We start from the raw sequence: 19,362 nt of genomic DNA, 5'->3' as shown, positions 1-19,362 counted from the left end.
GGCATAACAAATGTTCTAAGAAAAAACTGTGATGTGATGTGAGAGCAAATTCAGCAAGCAAATTCACACCCAGGGAGGGACCAACCAGACTCTGTGTGACTTCTCTATCTTCTTAACCATCTTCTCAACCTTTTGAGCATCCACCTGCTACTGGCCTGGGCACATTCTCACACAAGCCTGGGCACCTCCCTGCCCATGTTTGTCTGGCATTCACCACCTGGGACAGTGGGACATGCTTCTTTTTGTAAGTGGGCTTTGAAGGAAAAGTAAAGTTCTCCTCTACCCATGTTTAGGGGCACACCTGGGCCTTTACACCTGGACCCAAACTCTCTGGCTCTCTGCTAGGGTTTGCAGCACCTGCCACTTGGCTCGGGCTTCTACGAGGCTGGAGGCTTGGCAAGTCTCTCCATCTCAGTTTGCTGCGCTCAGCTACATCCATCAATAGGCTTTGCTTCACATGAAATTAGAGGCGCCTTTTTACTTAAACATGGGGTGTACCTGTGCTTGGCCATTTGATTGCAGCCTGCCATCTACCTTTAGCCTTGAGGTTGAGCCTCAACCCTTCAGCTTGGGACAGTCCTCCAGATATTTGAGTGTCCCCTGCTAAACCTGGTGAACATTCTGCTTGACATCTGGCTGCCCCTTCATCTAGGCTTGAAGCCCTATAGATGGATAGTATGGTAATTATGTGGGTTTGGAGCTGAGATGCCTTGTGTTTCAACTGGCCTAGAGTACAGGTTTTGCCCACATCACCTGGTTGCCTGGGTTAAGCTGTGCTGCTCTACTTATGTCTTTTTCATTTAATTGCATGCAGCAGATGCATCTTCATGGTATAAAAGGGTGCCCATCATGGGTGTCAAAGAGGCCCAGGCCCTCTAAGCCAGCCCTGTCATGTGTCTGTACCTGGAGCCCCCTCACCTTCTGGAGGTACCAATCTTCCTTGGGCTGCTTGACTGTGATGATATATGGTCCTGATCTGAGTTATGTTATAGTGCAGCATCACTTGACAAGGTATATTCAGGGGGTTCACTGGGTACTGTTCCCTAGATAGCCCATGTTTAGAAAAAATACATGGCTATGAGCTTTGAATGCCATCTAAGCACCTCTCACCAGGACATGTTTGTTTAAAAGTGCCCTGCACAGTACAGAAAGTGAAGTTCAACCGGCTTTTGAAAATCAGGATAACTTTCAGTATTTTAGAGCCCACAACAGAAGTACTCCACACCCACAAAGCATTTTTAATCTGGCCCTGCCACCTGCTGCCTCATCTCCTCCCAGGGTGTGTTGCAAAATGCAAAACATTCTCTTGAAAGCAAGAAACACATGACAGGTCAGATTACAATATGATATATGGTATCCATCAGCTACAGATTGATCTGCACAGGTCTAGATCAGTTCTAGGGCAAGTTCATGAAAGAGTGTCTTTTTAATTACAGTATTTACATCCTTGGCTTCACCTAAAAACTGACTTAACTCTAACTGTACCATGGGGATTGGCATACTGTTTTCAAATAATTTGTCACTTGTTCAACCAATCCCTCTCACAAACTCAAAAGTGTGAAGAGGAAAAAACAACAGACCATGTGCCAGTTAATAAATACACTTCCAACCAACTACTCATGAAAGGTTGGTAACTGAGTAGTTGTCCTACAAGCAAGTTTCATTTTTGTAAAAATCCGAATCCTCTGAATGGATGGATTCCTGGGATCAAATCTCACGCTAAGCAGTGCTTGTTGTGTGAGCCCTGAACCCTACCATTCGGTCACACAATTCCAGTTCAACGGCAAAATTTGGTGGAATTTGTATCGAAAATGATAGGCAAGGCAGCGGCAAACTCACGCTTTTCTTGTCACGGGCACACGACAGCCGTGGCACCAGCACACAAACAACGCTCCCGGATTAACGCCCGCTACGATATAAAAACCAAAAAATTTAATTAACGTATACAGCTACATATCACGTGGTAATACTTTAAAACTGCGCTTGTGGGTTAGTTGTAATATTTTTCCATATTTATATAGATAAAATATTATAAAATATATTTTTTTTAATTTATAGGGTGTTATATGCAATTTTTGATATGAAAATATCTTATAACCTTGTACTATTTTCCTCATAAGCCATGTGATATAATCAAAATGCAAGACATTTTTGCGCTAATAACGCCTTATGCGCGTCATGTTCGGTTCACGAATGATAAACACATCCCATCCCCACTGAGTCCTGTAGCCTGACCTCGTAGCCCGTCCACACATCGATCTGAAGGAACGTGCCTTGACGGGAGCAGTGTTAACATATTCCTGACCCTCCCCCTCGCGAGCTTCTTCGAACTAAGTCCGAGTGCCTGGGTCTCGGTTGGACCGTGGGGAGCCTGCTGTGGACTTGTTTTGGGTAAGTTTGTTTAGAATAAGGTCTGTCATGCTTTTCAGCGGCGGAGGCAGCATTTTCTAGGGGGGGGGGGGGGGAAGGTAGGAGCTCGGTGAGAACACATCACATCGATTTTTTGGTTCCTGTCAGTTGCCTTCCAGGAGCCATCTGCGGTGAAAGGATGATACAGGCTTAAATGGCCAGGAACCCATGGCTGTGCCCCTGGTTCCAATCAAATTGTATTTTCATGGACGTTCATTCCAACCGCCTGTTTGCCTCCACAGATATTGACATACATTTGGTTACCTGGTTGGTCTGCTGGAAGAAGCAAATGTCTAATACAGATTCCATTTGTTGCATCATTAATGCCATAGTTTTGCACACAAGGAAGGCAACTCTTTAAGTCTTCCCATTGTGGGGACCAGGAGAAGGACACCATCAGATGTACCAACAGGGACTAGGAATGTGGGAATTTTCCAGTGTTCTTTGCACACATGCCATCTTCAATTTTGATAAGTGCAACTCTAAAGATGTGCATTTAAAAGGTACTGAAATGAGCTACTTCACATATATTTCAGTATTCTCCATTCTTGCTGGTCTGGCTAAGAAAGTGGGTAGTGAAGCTACCATAAATTGCATTAGCCCAAATTAGAGTATTAGATTTAATATGCTAAGCAGGCCTAATGCTTGATAAGTATAGGGTAGAGACTAATCACCTGACCGAGTTATCCTTTGCTACTACTTGCTGTGCCTGAAGAGGGCTTGGAAATATGAAAGGAAAATTGCTATTTCTTTTACAATGATACCCAGTCAGCCTGTCATGATTTTACAGAGAAGTTAGATTAAGTAATTCAGATGCAAGTATTGCTGTGAACAGCTTCCCTATGCATACAGCAAGCTTTTTTATGCACTCAGTATATTTAGTGTTTTATGTGGTTGCTTTCAGGACCTGGATGTGTCCCTGTAAATGATGCATAGTGGATGTCTTAAGACTAAAAACAAGGTAGAAATAACTGCCACCAGAACTCAAGGAATTAAAAATGTGTAGTAATAAGTGTTGCTGCATGGTTTCATTTGGGTCAGCAAATCTCCACCAGGCTAAAATCTACGTAAGACAGCAAACTGGGGTGTGGCAGGCTCAGATATGACTACAGAATTGATGGCTGGTCTAAAGGATAAATTTTGACAATGCTTTGTAAATAACACACATGCTTCTTTTGATATCTTGTTTCTTTTAACATCAGAAGCAATAACATGACCCAGCTGGACCTCATCTGCCATTTTTAGGACCTCAACAGCTATCTAAAATATGGCAATTGAGGAAGCCTGAGACATTGCAAAATTGATAGACCTATTTTGGTTGAGGGAAAATAACTGAGCCATTTTGAAATTTGAGACTGAAGTACAACAGGTGGTTCTGGAGGAAGGGTCCTACTCTTGAGGATTATTTCTCACAAAGTTTTGTGATGAATTCCAGCAATTTTGGGCAAACTGGGTATTAAAAAGAGTAACCTTAAGGCTTACACAAATGCTACATACAGCATAACATTTACACTCAAGAACTCAGTTTGATGTATATCAGTATACTTGCACAGTTATGTGAAATGATGTGCATGGTTATGTCATTGCAGCTGCATGATTCAAGAGAAAATTAATTGTGCATAATGCTCCATAAAAATATGGCTAGAATTTCCTAAGAGGCTGTCTTAGCATATATCTTCATACAACTGCACGTTGTGCTGCTTTGCACTTCTTTGTTGTCTCCAGCTTATTTAATCAGCCCCTAACCCATGGGGTCAGACAGTTCACATGTTAGCTGCTGCAACATTGTCATGCTGTATCTCTGATAACAAGTGGCTTTTCTTAGATAAAGGAATACCTGGATGTGCTTGAACATAAAGATTTAAGTTTTGAAAATTGAATTTCCACCAATAGACAAACTGTCTCATCAGGCATTCTCTAAGATCACGAGCAAGCCCAGACACCACAGCCATGCTAGACCATAGTAATTGTCATTGATGCGTAAGATCAGCTCATACTTATGAGAGCATCGATGTTTTCCACAGGTGTCGCATGTAGAGCATTCTGTGCGTGCATTGCTGGAACAGACACAGTACATTTGTCTTTCTCTAAGATGCCGCCTCCGGATGGGCTGACGTTTCATTCGCAGTTGTGCGAGAGCTACGCTCCGAACACCCCAGCTCGACATGTCGCGAGGGACTGAAGGTTTTTGGCACCATTGTTCAGGTGCACCACAACGTGTGCGAGCACACAGTCGCTGCCCACTTGCGCCGGAAAAGTTTCCAACAGTTGCTTACTCGTGTCTTTTATGAAGAGCTGGTGACTGCTGTGGTCATGTTAACGCCCGTAGAGGCGAAAAGATCAGCAAGGAGGCGAACCTGGGTCTCCGACTTTGGTGTTGAGTGTTATCCCAACCGAGCTACTCTGCCACCATGAATTCGGAATCAGTTTGTACACCTGCCCATTGCCCATATTCGTTGGCCAGGATTGAACACCCCTCTCTAACATGCTTAGAGGACTGTACCGAGATCCCTCAGCTCCTGTCATTCATGACTTATTGACCCATGTGTGCAAGACCCAGGCGTGGCCACCCAGGCAGAATAATGTCTGCTGAAGGGACGTGATTCCTGAAAGTTTGCTTCTGTCCTGCATAGTGACATGACAAGGCTGTCACATGCCAGCCTGACATCGTCGGCCAGCTGTCAGCTGTCTTTGATCGACGGGTCACACAAGAGTGGCTCGGGGGCGCAGACACATGGGTATGCCACATGGCGAGATGTTTAGCATTTTACACAAGAGTGGCTCGGGGGCGCAGACACATGGGTATACCACATGGCGAGATGTTCAGTATTTTACACAAGAGTGGGCTCGGGGCGCAGACACATGGGTATGCCACATGGTGAGATGTAAGCATTTTAAACAAGAGTGGCTCGGGGGCGCGGACACGTGGTATGCCACATGGCAAGATGTTTAGCATTTACACAAGAGTGGCTCGGGGGCGCAGACACATGGGTATGCCACATGGCGAGATGTTCAGTATTTTACACAAGAGTGGCTCGGGGGCGCAGACACATGGGTATGCCACATGGTGAGATGTTAAGCATTTTACACAAGAGTGGCTCGGGGGCGCAGACACATGGGTATGCCACATGGCAAGATGTTTAGCATTTTACACAAGAGTGGCTCGGGGGCGCAGACACATGGGTATACCACATGGCGAGATGTTTAGCATTTTACACAAGAGTGGCTCGGGGGCGCAGACACATGGGTATGCCACATGGCGAGATGTTCAGCATTTTACACAAGAGTGGCTCGGGGGCGCGACACGTGGGTATGCCACATGGCAAGATGTTAGCATTTTACACAAGAGTGGCTCGGGGGCGCAGACACATGGGTATACCACATGGCGAGATGTTTAGCATTTTACACAAGAGTGGCTCGGGGCGCAGACACATGGTATGCCACATGGTGAGATGTTAGCATTTTACACAAGAGTGGCTCGGGGGCGCAGACACGTGGGTATGCCACATGGCAAGATGTTTAGCATTTTACACAAGAGTGGCTCGGGGGCGCAGACACATGGGTATGCCACATGGCGAGATGTTTATATTTTACACAAGAGTGGCTCGGGGGCGCAGACACATGGGTATGCCACATGGCGAGATGTTCAGCATTTTACACAAGAGTGGCTCGGGGGCGCAGACACATGGGATGCCACATGGCGAGATGTTTAGCATTTTACACAAGAGTGGCTCGGGGGCGCAGACACATGGGTATGCCACATGGCAAGATGTTTAGCATTTTACACAAGAGTGGCTCGGGGGCGCAGACACATGGGTATACCACATGGCGAGATGTTAGCATTTTACACAAGAGTGGCTCGGGGGCGCAGACACGTGGGTATGCCACATGGCAAGATGTTTAGCATTTTACACAAGAGTGGCCCGGGGGCGCAGACACGTGGGTATGCCACATGGCGAGATGTTCAGCTTTTTACCGCCCAGCCAAGCTGCTCGGGCAGTCGATCGCCGTCAGATGCATGCAGCCGCTGCCACTTTTAGTCAAAAGCTGTCACTGCGGACTTCACATCTTCTAGGACCTAACTCAGCTTCGTTGCATAATTGGCTGAAGGCTGTGATCAAAAGTTTGAAGTTGAATCTCGGACGTATCAAAATATAAGATGCAGACTTGTTGGCCGTTGGGGTCAAAGATCGACGCATGCGGGAGTGACCACGGACAGTGGCGAGTGGCGCCGGTCGTGGCCACGCCTCTTAAAGGCGTCAGGTGACGCCGGCCGCCGGCTGTACTGCTTCCCCTCGCCATCTGGCGGCGGTGGGCCGGCGGCAGTGCGCATGGACAGCTGACCGGCGGCGCGGTGCGAACGGTGCCGCCGCAGCATACGCGGTGGGGTGGCGGACCGTGCGGTGCAGAGGTCATGGCGTCCACTGCTGTTGTTGTGGGGAAAGCGGCGGGACGCTCGGCCAGACGCTGGGTATCGTCCTGCTGCTGCTGCTGCTGGGGAGGTGGCAGGGGACGCTGTGCCGGACGCCGAAGCTCTGCGCCGGGCACCAGCAGTGGTTTGGAGGAGATCTCGAGCCGAGGTGTCGCCGCGGGTCGGATGACTGAGCGTGGCTGACAGCTGGCGCTTCAGACTGGCTGGCGCCGCTCTGGGCGCTGTCTGGTGACGGCCCGGGACGGTGACGTGACGGCAGTCTAGTGACGGCCGGCGCGGGTGCCGCGCGGGCGCAGACACCGCACAGCGGCGGGCGGCGCCGGCTCCGGCGGTGCTGCAGCGCCCGTGGCGCTGATTGGTTCAGTCCGCTTCCTCATGACCCGTGCTTGCGTTAATAAATGCGTGTGGCGTCGCGTCGATGCTGGAGCCCTGGAGCTGGAGCTGGAGCCCGAGTGCACAGTCCATATAGCCGGCTGCGAACGACGCGAGCGCTTGCGGCTGCAGCCACACGAACGCGGGGATTTGTCAGTTTCTGCGAGGAACACAAGCGATCTATACGGACGAAGGCATCGTGTGAAAGCGTGATCCGAGCTTCCACGGCGTCAAAGTCTGGTATTTTGGATGGCATAGTTTGCGAATACTCCAGAAGTCACTAAGAAATACTAGTGTCCGTAATTGCTGATGCTCTCTGTTGCAGATTCTGCGCTAAGTTCCTGGTGGAAATGAATAACCGACCAAATGGGTTTAATCATGAGAGGTGAGCACCTGGCTGTTTGGAGTCTTTGTTTTGGGCCGCGCCGACTTGCAGTACAACCTATCCAACCAAGGACGCGACTGAAAAACGTGTTCATATGTAAATGAAACCCACATGAAATGTTCACGTTCGTCACTGTACGCGTGTGAAGCGCATTGAGGATGTACCGCACTCGTATTCGCTTCGTGAATTTTGTCCGCGAAACTCGTGTGATAGAATCCTCTTTTAAGCTTTGTGTCGTGTTTGTGTCGTTTGTCGTCATTTTTGGTGGTGCATTTTCTCGCCATGATGTAGCTGCCATCCTTCTCAGGACTGGCCAGAAACGCTTAAGAGATATGGATGAGGTGGAGAACGAATGCCTGCCGATATCAAAACGCATCAACAGTTTGTCCCTCAACACATCACATGCTCACGCGGTAAGTAACCCGACACCCTGAACGTGTACCACCACGGCTCATCACATGCTCACGCCGTAAGTAGCCCGACACCCTGAACGTGTACCACCAGCGGCTCATCACATGCTCACAGCGGTAAGTAGCCCGACACCCGGAACGTGTACCACCGCGGCTCATCACATGCTCACGCGGTAAGTAGCCCGACACCCTGAACGTGTACCACCACGGCTCATCACATGCTCACGCGGTAAGTAACCCGACACCCTGAACGTGTACCACCACGGCTCATCACATGCTCACGCGGTAAGTAACCCGACACCCTGAACGTGTACCACCACGGCCGTCTTTTGGCAGCTGAGTCTGTCCTGAGGCTAAGATTCTGTCGTGTTACATGCGGACATACGTGATCTGCACGCAGTCATATTCGTGACTGATGCGCGGAAGCTCCGACAGGTATTCCCCCTCGCGGTCGAGGCCCCCTGTGTTTTGTTTCCTGTGTCACTTCTCTTCACACTGGTGCCTGTCGCTGGCGCGGCGCCTCGAAGCGTACAGAGGATGCTTGCAGCTGCATGCTGTATCAAGCATATCGAGTCACCACGCTATGTGAACTTGCATGTATATTCCGTCCGAGCCGAAAACTTTCAGCTTGTGGTTCCGAAGGTCGAGCAAATTAAACCAGAGTTGCGCAGGGGAAAAAATGTGCTGTGTAAAATATGGATCGTGCGCAGAGTAAACAAGGTAGCATATGCCAGCCAACGCCTCCAGTATCTGTGAGCAACGCCACAACGATGCCGCTTTAGCTAAAGTGATCGGATGTTGGAAGACTGTGATCTTCATTTTAGTCTTCTTTTTATTTACTTTTCTCTTCATTTTTTCATCTCCAAAGGTGACTTTTGTTTTAATGTTTTGCGTAGTCGATCGTTTTCGGATCATTTTTTTGGAGGCTTTTGTCAACACTTTGATTCAATTCGCCGACCAATTCGATTCCGAACGTTGTAATTGCTCCGCGCTGTTGGTCGTTTTGTAAACTAGCGAGCCATCTCTCTACTTCCTCCTGCATTGGTTGTATATTCATGACAAAATAGGCACTAACAAGGCTCGACACTAAACCGAGCAGAGATGTATTTTAGGCAGCATCAATTTCTGCACTCAAAACCTTGTCAAGCTTCTTCAAGTTTTCCCCCACAGATTATCCTGTACCTAGCGCAATATCAGTCGCATGCGCAAATCCTCGGTGTGTCCGTCGGTCGGTGGCGGTCCCTTGCGGGCGACGCCCGTCCTATCAGTTGTCGATATCGCCGGCAGGGTGGCTGGCCGGCGGCCGGCACCTCGTCACAGGCCGGCGCGCCTGGCCGGCCGGACGCAGCGCTGAGTATGCCGATGCTGGCGCCGGAGCCGGCTGGCGCTGACGCTCCGCCACCGCTGGCGCCGGCGCTGGCGCCGGAGCCGGACCTCACGCCGGACGAGTGCCCGCAGTACTTCACCATCAACAGCTACCTGTACCGGCTGCACCTGGAGCGGCTGCGCCGACAGCACAGACAGTTCTGAGCGGTGTTCGAGCGTGCGGTGGACTCAGACGGCGGCCGGGATGTGCGGGCGCCCCGCCGGCCGGCCGCGGCTCCCGCACCGCCCGGGTCACGGGAATGGCGCGCGCGTGGTGTCGCTGTAGTCAGTGCGTGCATGTGTGGCGTGTTTATATCATGGTTTTGACTTGTGCAGACACGTTTTCTGCGTGGCGCCGTTCATATGCAATGGTTTGCTGGTGTCGTTACTGCTGCTGTATGCCGTAGCCGCGTGTACTCTGTGATGCGGGCTTCCCATCGCCTGCACCTATGCGACGGGCTGGGGCACCCGGGATCCAACTGGGGCACCCGAGATCCAGCTGGGGCACCCGGGATCCAGCTGGGGCGCCCGGGATCCAGCGTGTCGCAAGACCGGCACAGCCAGCTTCGAACGCGGGGCGCGGATGTTGTGACAGGCCGCGTCGTGTGAAGTGCTCAGTGAAGCCCACTGCCGCTGTCGTTCTTGCCACTGGGCTGGCAGCCGCCGCCCCGCGCGCTGCGAGGCGGGGCGTGCTGGCGATTCAGGGACCCGCTATTGCTTACGCTCTGTGATATGTTGCCGGCGTTGGTGCCGGCCGCCGGTGTTATCTCGTCATCTGCTACGCCCTTCCAGGTTACGCCATAATGCAGCATATTGTGACGGTTGTGGACATTAATACATAACGCCTTGACGAAGACCGGGTGGAACCTTGGGAGGTGCGTGCGCTGGCGGCGCGCGCGGATGGCACGCGTGGGTCGTGGCGACCGCGGCCAGGAGCGCCGCCCCGACCGGTCGGAGAGCAGGACTGGTGCGCTCCGCTCAGGACTGGTGGACCTACAGGCAGAGGACTTTATTGGTTGGGTAAACTCATGGATACCCTCGTGGAATGCAGAACGGGCTGTGTCGGGTACCGATATGGAGACAATGGTGGGCGCGGGTGCAGGCTCAGGTAAGGCTTTTACAAAATATCTGGGAAATACTTAAAGAAATACGGTGTATTGTTGCTTCCCACGCTTCTTTACGCCATAATTGGCTTCATCTACACTGGTCTTGCGTCCCCCAACGCAAAAGAGCAACTCTGGGCGTAAGCTTTTCTAAACGTCCCTACAACTTAAAACTAACTCGCTAGAAAAATGCATACGGATGGGTACATCTGATTGGAAATAGGTAGCAGTCGGGCACAGTCACAGCCCCATGAGCAGCGGGGGAGTGACTGAACGGCATGCTTCCTGTGGATGTCTAACTGCAGGCGCCTGCCGGCCGATGACGTCACCGACCGGAACTTAACTGAAGTTGAAGGTCAAGGCGCCTTTGTTTTGATTTCGCCACGTGGCGTCGCACGCCAAATACCGGATGAGTTCACCTGTAAGGGCAAATACTGAGTCCCGTCCTGTGCCTGTCCCTCGCCGGGCAGCCACAAACCACCCAACCACCACACGCAGCCAACGCAAGCGCGGAGTCCGCGGCGCGTACCATAGGCTGACCCAACGAGCAGAGAAGTAATGCGGTGTAGTATTTGGCTGGAGTGCCTCGCTGGTTTGGTGAGCTGGCAGAAACGCCTGGCCCCGTACACATTTCAGTATTCAAGCTGAAGGTCGCGGCCAGAAGCAAATTATATTCTTTTGCAACGGAATGTCCGAATCTTCGAAGGAATGCCATGGACTTTTTCAGCGGCACCATTCAAGAATTATTCACCTATTTTCGTTGCTCGGAATGTTCCACATTTGAAGATATTGAAGCCAGCATCAGACACGACGAAATTAGCTTACTAGCAACTCTTCGTATATCTATAAGTGAAAAACTGCTTTCAACAACACAATTGCAGCCCTCTAAGACACCGAAGGACTACTACAAAACCACTACTACAGAGCCTTGGAGCGCACACTATTGGTACCATTTTGCAATATCTTGTTTTTTTTTAATACTGCGGCATGTGCAGTTGGCAAAGGAATTGCATTCTTTGAAGCCTTATTCAACAAACTACATGTGCGACACGTACTAACTCTATTCATGCGCATTTCTACCGCACTAATTATTGTGGTGTCTACGTGAATTGCAAATGCCTAGACTGCTGCAGCAAGCTAATGCAACGCCCGCCTCTCACATGTTCAGCCTGTTAGGTGACCGCAGTCTCGCGGCAGCATGCCATGCTCGACAACCAACACTGTTTTGCTTCGACAGATCCCACTGCAAAACAGCGCGACTGGGTGAATTAAAAATGAATACAGTACGTGATCGCAATTCAGCCTTGTGGACATCACCTGGAATTCTCACGTCATATTTCAAACAAAGTGCTATATCCGAACTTGAAACGCAAGCCAAACTCATGAGAACAGATCAACCGACCCGCCTCGTGGCCGGTCTGGAACGCAGCGCGTGTCTCCGCCCCTCCCCTCCAGAAGGCGTACTTATGACGCCGCTCCCTCATCCGGGCCGGGTTATGGGTCGGGTCTGATAAGGATCGTGCGTGCCCAGCCCTCATCGTCTCCATTTCCGCTCGTGCTGACCAGACGAGACTGACGCCGGCGGCGTGATGCGGCGTCGGGGCGGCCAGCCAATCAGCGGCGCTCGTCGCGGGTCGCGTGATCGCCCCGGGCTACGACAACACGCCCGGCCACCGTCCGATGTCCGCCGGCTCCGGCCGCTGCCGGCAGAGGCGCGTGCGGGTGGGCTGGATGCGACGAGGTAGGGTGTCTTTAAAGCCTTGGCCCGGATGGCTTCGGCTTGTTTTGCGAGCGAGACTCAGTCGCGTAGCTGAGCTACGAGCTGCGGTTGTTGGAATGCCTGCTGATTGATCGACATATTTACATAGCGAAACTGGAAAGATTAAGGTGATCTTCTGTGGCCATTCTGAAGGCTGGGATGTTTGCACGGGAGTGGGGCAGCGGCGTGACCGCTGGCGCAGGCCTGGGCGATGAGTTGGCCGGCTGGGTGAGCGTCGCGCGCCGGCCAGAGGCTCAGACCTGCCTGAGCGGGACCCGAACTTGAGTGCTCGTCGCGTTGGCTTGGTTCACTTACATGCTTGGGGGGAGGGGGCTGGCCAAAAGTCGGCTGAGGGGTGCGGCACTCATCGAAGGCAAGACCAAGCTCGTCAGATTTCAAGCTGTGATAGAATTTGCTCCGCATCTGGATGGACGGCTGCTTGGTGGCGAAGGATGCACTGTTGCTGATTGGGCACGTTTCCACCAAAACCAAGCGCTGCTTGCCGTAGTTCAGCGCGCACCCAGAATATCGGAGTCCTGGTGACCAGTGCGCACCCAGAATGTCTGAGTACTGGTGCCCATTGCACACCCGTAATGTCGGAGTCCTGGTGACCAACGCGCTCTCGGAATTTGGGAGTCCTGGTGACCAGTGCACATCCAGAATGGCGGAGTACTGGTGACCAGCGCACAACCAGTATGTCGGAGTCCTGGTGACCAGTGCGCGGCCAGAATGTCTGATCCTCGTGACCAGCGCTCATCCAGAGAGTCAGGAGTCCTTGTGATCGGCGTACAGTCAAAATGTCGGAGTCCTAGCGATCAGCGTGCAACCAGAAATAGCCTATGGAACGTATTTTCAACCTGACACCTCGACCCGCTCCCTTCCAAGCATCGTGCCAGCTGACCACTTCACTGTACACGGTGGCAGACTGGCGGTATGTTGTAGACCACTCGACTGCACACGGTGGCAGACTGGCGGTATGCTGTAGACCACTCGGCTGCACACGGTGGCAGACTGGCGGTATGTTGTAGACCACTCGGCTGCACACGGTGGCAGACTGGCGGTATGTTGTAGACCACTCGACTGCACACGGTGGCAGACTGGCGGTATGTTGTAGACCACTCGACTGCACACGGTGGCAGACTGGCGGTATGCTGTAGACCACTCGGCTGCACACGGCGGCAGACTGGCGGTATGTTGTAGACCACTCGACTGCACACGGTGACAGACTGGCGGTATGTTGTAGACCACTCGACTGCACACGGTGGCAGACTGGCGGTATGTTGTAGACCACTCGACTGCACACGGTGGTAGACTGGCGGTATGTTGTAGACCACTCGACTGCACACGGTGGCAGACTGGCGGTATGTTGTAGACCACTCGGCTGCACGCGGTGGCAGACTGGCGGTATGCTGTAGACCACTCGGCTGCACGCGGTGGCAGACTGGCGGTATGCTGTAGACCACTCGGCTGCACACGGTGGCAGACTGGCGGTATGTTGTAGACCACTCGGCTGCACACGGTGGCAGACTGGCGGTATGTTGTAGACCACTCGGCTGCACACGGTGGCAGACTGGCGGTACGTTTTAACAAGTTTAGCGCGGTTTGTTTCTCTCGCGATGACGTGGTGCGAGTACTCATCAAGCGTAGCCTGCTGCTTGACCGTTGCCCCGCCAGGCAAGTAACTATGACTGTGGGCTTGTCCTACCGTGACCGGTAATCCCGATGGCGTTAGAAATTGCAACGTGCCAAGCGATGCCACCGCACAGCTGGTCGGGATGAAGTTTTCTGTTCACGGCAAAACACTACGCGAGGAGCATACAGATGCATGGACAAAAGGGGTGCGTTTCGAAATTTGAACCGTTTTTGAACGTTTCTTGAGGCATTTTTCGCCATCTTAGGAGAATGTCACGACATAAGTGCTTCGGCAAAACCTCGTGCCGACAGTAACGCTACATCAGTCACACGCGATATTACACCCACTGCAAAAACTTATACGGACTTTACCCATAAGTGATATGACTTATAATGCAGCAGTTATACACGACGTGAGTGCTACACGATAAAACCTACCCTGCAAAAACTATATTCGCCATCACTTACACAGCACGCACGCACACACGCCCGCACGCATACGCACACCTGTCCATGCTCGCGCGTACTTGCACAATTACATCTATTCATTGTTAGTAGGAAACCGTCCAAATCATGACTGAGCTCAGATTCAGGTCTATGAACTGCCGCGGCCTGACGGGGCTGCATAAAAAACGAGATGTAAATAACTTTGTGAGTGATTCTAGGCTTAACATAATATTTCTCCGAAATATTCACATGGTTGTACATGGCATTCCATTTTTCAATACGCTTTGTTGTGGCAAAGGTTATCATTCTTGCAAAATATCAAACAGCCGAGGAACAGCAATTCTATCAAAAAATTTGCACATCATGAACTATTGTTTGAAAGATACTGTCCCGATGGGAACTTCGTTATCATAAGCTGCCAGATAAATTCTACTATTTACACTTTCCCTGGCATATATGTCCTGAACGAAGATAACCCTACGTTCTTTGAGTCAATTAGTGCCGAGCTGGAAAGTCTCCCGTCAGATAACACCGTAATTGGTGGCGACTTTAACTTCGTTATGAACCACAGAGAGCACTCAAATTACGTACATGAACATAACGTAAATGAAAAGAACTCACTTACAAAAGTTGCCATAAAGCACGCTTTGGTTGATATTTGGAGGCATCCAACCCATCGCAAGTTTACATGGATCAAATGTAACCCCGTCAGATGTGGTAGATGAAATGCATATTTTGCAAGCGACCATTCACTTAGGTACATAAAAAATAACGAGATCCAAACAGGTTATAGAACAAACCGCAACATCGTGGCATTTACATTGACAGACCCTCAACAACAAAGAGGACCAAGGCTGTGGAAGTTCAATGATTCATTGCTTACGGATAGTAACCATGCAGTGACTATTAAACGGCGCACAAGTAACGCAATCAAGCAATACGCTGTTTCATTGTATGACGACGCTTATTGGGAAAATCTGCTTAATTTTGAAAGCGTACAATTCACAATGGATATAGCTCTTTTTTACGAAACACTGTTGACGATCGAGGCGAAACCGTTAAATACTTTAAACGGAAAGCAAGACGTGAAAGAGAGCAAGAGCAGGCAATCGTCATGGAACTGAACGATTCACGCGATAGGTTCCCAGCCACTAAGTCAGGACAAGATGCTAACCTGATTACACACGCTCAAAGTAAATTAGAACACCGTAGGAAGCCGAAAATTCAAGGCTTAATAGCTAGGCCTAGAGTAGCATGGCACGCTATGCTAAGGGGCCTGTTTTTTTGCTGGTGCGGAGGGATAGATTTCGTGCTTGTTGCTATCTGCATCACAATAAAGTAAAAACAAGTACAACTTGGGGCACTTTTCGCCGTCTTAGGAGGATGTCACGGCATTAGTTCTGCGGCATAGCCTCGTACTGACAGTAACGCTACATCAGTTACACACGACATTACTTCCAATGCAAAAATTCATACAGACTTTACTCACAAGTAATATTACTTATACTGCAGGACTTATACACAACGTGAGTACTACACAACAAAATCTACACTGCAAAATTTATACTCGCCATCACTTACACAGCCAAGACCTTTACAGTCTTCGCTTATGCGCAACATTATTTCTACTGCAAAAGCTCATAGAGGACATGAGTACTCTACGGCTAAACGCATTAAGCAGTCAACAGTCAACATTTACAAAAACAGTCAACAGTCAGCAGTCAAAAAAGCATCAATCAGTCAACATTTCTGTAGCAAAGACTTGACCACAAGTTTTTGCTTGTAGCCAGTAGCGCAAGCGGCGGGGGGGGGGGGGCCACAGAGGGTACGTGCCTCCCCCTTAGGTTCAGAGGGCCCCTGCGGCCCCTCGGAACCCACGATTAGGGGCCCAAATGGTCAGATGAGAGTCCCATTCGGGGGCCACGGCCACGCGGACCGGACACGCCAATGCCAACCAGAGGGCCTACGCACTGATCAGGGTCCCAATAAGTCGATGGAGCCTATATTCGGTCAGACACTGCCAGTAACGCGCAGCCGGCTCCGTGGCGGCATAGACCTGAGGGCTCATTCCCAAGCAGGGACAGAACCGGAGCCAGCAGTTACATTGCTCGAGGTCCACAGCGCCTAACAGGCGTCCTGTGTTGTCAAGGGGTCCCGAGCTGGCCAAAGGCAGTGTTCGAGGAGACCCAAAGAGCCTAGAGGGCCCACCGGGTCCCGACGATCAAGAGCGCGATTGTAGGGTCTAAGAGCATAAAGGGCTGGTCGGAATCTTATTCAGGGGTCCCGAACTATGAATACGGACCCTAAAATAACAATCAGAGGGCACCTTGCGCCGATCGGGGAGCCCCTGAGTTGATATGGGCCTAACCACCGTATCACACAGTCGGCTCCGTGTCGGTATGGATCTGAGGACCCACTTCTCATTCAGCTGTAAAGCCGGGGCCAGTGCTTTGCACCGGTCCAGGCTTTGTATCTGTGAGGGACCCACAGCACTTAATAGAGGGCCCTGTGCTTGCAGGGGCCTGAGCCGGCCAAGGGAAGTGTTTGGTGAGGCCTACAGAGGAGCCCGGGCGACCCACCGAAACCGATGATCAAAGGCCCGGTTGGAGGGCAGAAGGGCCCGAAGGACTGGCTGTAGGCCACATTAAGCATCGCGGCCCGTTGGGTCGTGACCTGAAACATCAGTTAGAGCCCGAAGAGGGGCCGAAGGATCTCTAGAGACCAAAAATCAAGGGCCCGATGGGACGGCTGAATGGTACGAAGGGCTGGCTGTAGATCACCTAAGAACCCACGCCCATAGGTCGTGATCTCAAATGTCATCAAGATGATCTATTGGGCTGATACGTACCCCTGAGACAGATCGTTCCTCTATTTCGGCCAGAGATCACGGACATCGAACAGCTGGATCCGTGTTGGTCTGAGCTCTTGGGTCCATTTCCCAAGCAGAGACAAGACCGGGCCAGCTATTTACATTGGTCGGGCTCCTGCACTGTTGAGGAGTCCACAGTGCCTAACAGGGCATTCTGTGTCGACAAGGGCCTGGAATCGGCCGGGGGAAGATTTGCTCAACAGGGACGGGGAATGGAGCCCGAATGGCAGAGGGTCTTTTGCGTTGGTCGGGGCTCTCTGACAATTAGAAGAAAACATGAGAAATTGTGATGAGTGCTTACGTTGAGGCAATGGAAGAGTTCTGTGTCAGTCAGGGCCCCAAGTATCGAACGGTGAGTCCTCCAACCCTATTCCAGTATCGGCCCGTTAAGCCCAACTGGAGTCTATGTGGCAATAATTTGACCACCTGCGGTGAGCAGGGATGTTGTTGCGTTAACAACTGTTCATGCGTCGATCCAGGATCAACTGCGCAGGTCAGAGGATCTCTCGCGTCAGGGAGAGGGCCAATGCAAGATGATGTATCCCTCGAAAGGCTTCCGGATCGGGCAGGAGATGCCGCCCCGTGTCGCCAGAATGTCGGCCAAAAAATACACCGAGATGGAATGGAATAGCCGTTCAGCCCTTGCCCGGTAACAACAATGTGCCCCGCAGTGTTGTACTCGAAAGCCCCCTTTACCAGAAATAAATAAGATGCCTCATTAGTGTTGAATGGAGTTGTTCGAAATTAGTTGAAATCGCACAAGGCCGTCTCATGTTTTGTTGAGAACGTTTATTATTTTGTAGAGTCGACTAGCAAAACAAATGTCATCAAAAGGTTTGATCCCGTGCGCAGGGTACCGATGGTGAGGTGGTTAACGCACCACTGCGCATCTGGGAAACCGCAGGTACGGGGTTCGACTCCGCGCGGTGCCCGCCCTTCCCGCCGGGGTGAGAGGCAGGCGACGCCATGTGTAACCCCTGCACCTGAGTGCGTCTTTAAGTCTCAATGCTGCACCCGTAATCTCGGGAGCAGGAATAGCGATGCCTTGGGTTGCAGTTTTCGTAAAATCGAACGGCGTTTACCACTGCAAGCAACGCCAGGGGGCATGCACTGAGCGCGCAGCGCTGACCAACGTAAAATGATGTTTCTGAATGTCTTTCAGAATTAATTTGTACAGTTCAAAGATTACACTTGGCGAACGTTCTTTTTGCAACTTTGGGGATATCCTCTAGACAGATGAGCAGTTACAACAACACGGAAAATATAGATTTTACTTCAACTCTTTCAGTTCCACCATCAGATTTCAACACCACTTCGCGGTGCTGTAACGACCAATGCGTTATTGCCATCCATCTAAAAGCTGCACACATGAAATGCACGAAGTGAAATATATCTAATGAATGAATGAAATATATCTAAAAAACAAATGATATATATATATATATATATATATATATATATATATATATATAAATGCATGATTTGGTGTCGTAAAGAGTTCAAAGGTATTTCTGTCATACCCATCACCATTTTCGTCCATCAGTTGGCCATGGTCTAGTGGGACGACGCTGAGCGGGCTAGGGAGACTGCAAAGGCCGGCATCGAGGTTCTTGTTACTAAGATATGCGAGCGCGCATGCTTAAAGCTACATTATATATTTCATACCACCCCTCAACTTTGGCTGAATGTTGAACATATCCAGATGAGCATGGCTTGGCCATGCCAATAAAAATGGTTGACCCACTTTGATCTTCAAGCCCCATTCGCGGAATCTTTGCTATCTCTTTGCAACCTCTATCTCTATAAAGATTCTCACAAAGATTCTGAGCTCTTCTGGTTTAAACAGAGCCCACTGGGGCATCGTAAAATGAGGAGCTCCGTCGATTTATTTCATGCAGTCATTTAACGCATGTTTTTTCTTTTTACTATGGGCTTAAGGCAAAATTGATCTCGCGGTAGCGTATAGCTTACACGCCAGTCAGAGAATGTAAAAATGTGCTATACACACACACACACACACACACACACACACACACACACACACACACACACACACACACACACACACACACACACACACACACACACACACACACACACACACACACACACATATATATATATATATATATATATATATAATATATATATATATAATATATATATAGCATATATATAT

The 19,362-nt window shown here is 50.4% G+C and overlaps 1 long non-coding RNA gene across 1 annotated transcript; it reads left to right on the top strand.

Moving 5' to 3' along the window:
• Window positions 1-2,248: 2,248 nt before the first annotated feature.
• On the top strand, window positions 2,249-9,336 carry LOC119113836 (uncharacterized). Its single transcript, XR_005095974.1, has 4 exons — window positions 2,249-2,391; window positions 7,539-7,598; window positions 7,906-8,011; window positions 9,296-9,336. It is a non-coding gene; the product is annotated as an uncharacterized LOC119113836 (long non-coding RNA).
• The last annotated feature ends 10,026 nt before the right edge of the window (window positions 9,337-19,362 follow it).

Source organism: Pollicipes pollicipes, unplaced genomic scaffold, assembly GCF_011947565.3.
Source record: "Pollicipes pollicipes isolate AB1234 unplaced genomic scaffold, Ppol_2.1 Scaffold_7262;HRSCAF=8765_pilon_pilon_pilon, whole genome shotgun sequence".
In the NCBI taxonomy this organism is placed as follows: Eukaryota; Metazoa; Arthropoda; class Thecostraca; order Pollicipedomorpha; family Pollicipedidae; genus Pollicipes; species Pollicipes pollicipes.
The sequence above is the reverse complement of the archived record's forward strand: the minus strand, read 5'-3'. Positions and strand labels throughout refer to the sequence as shown.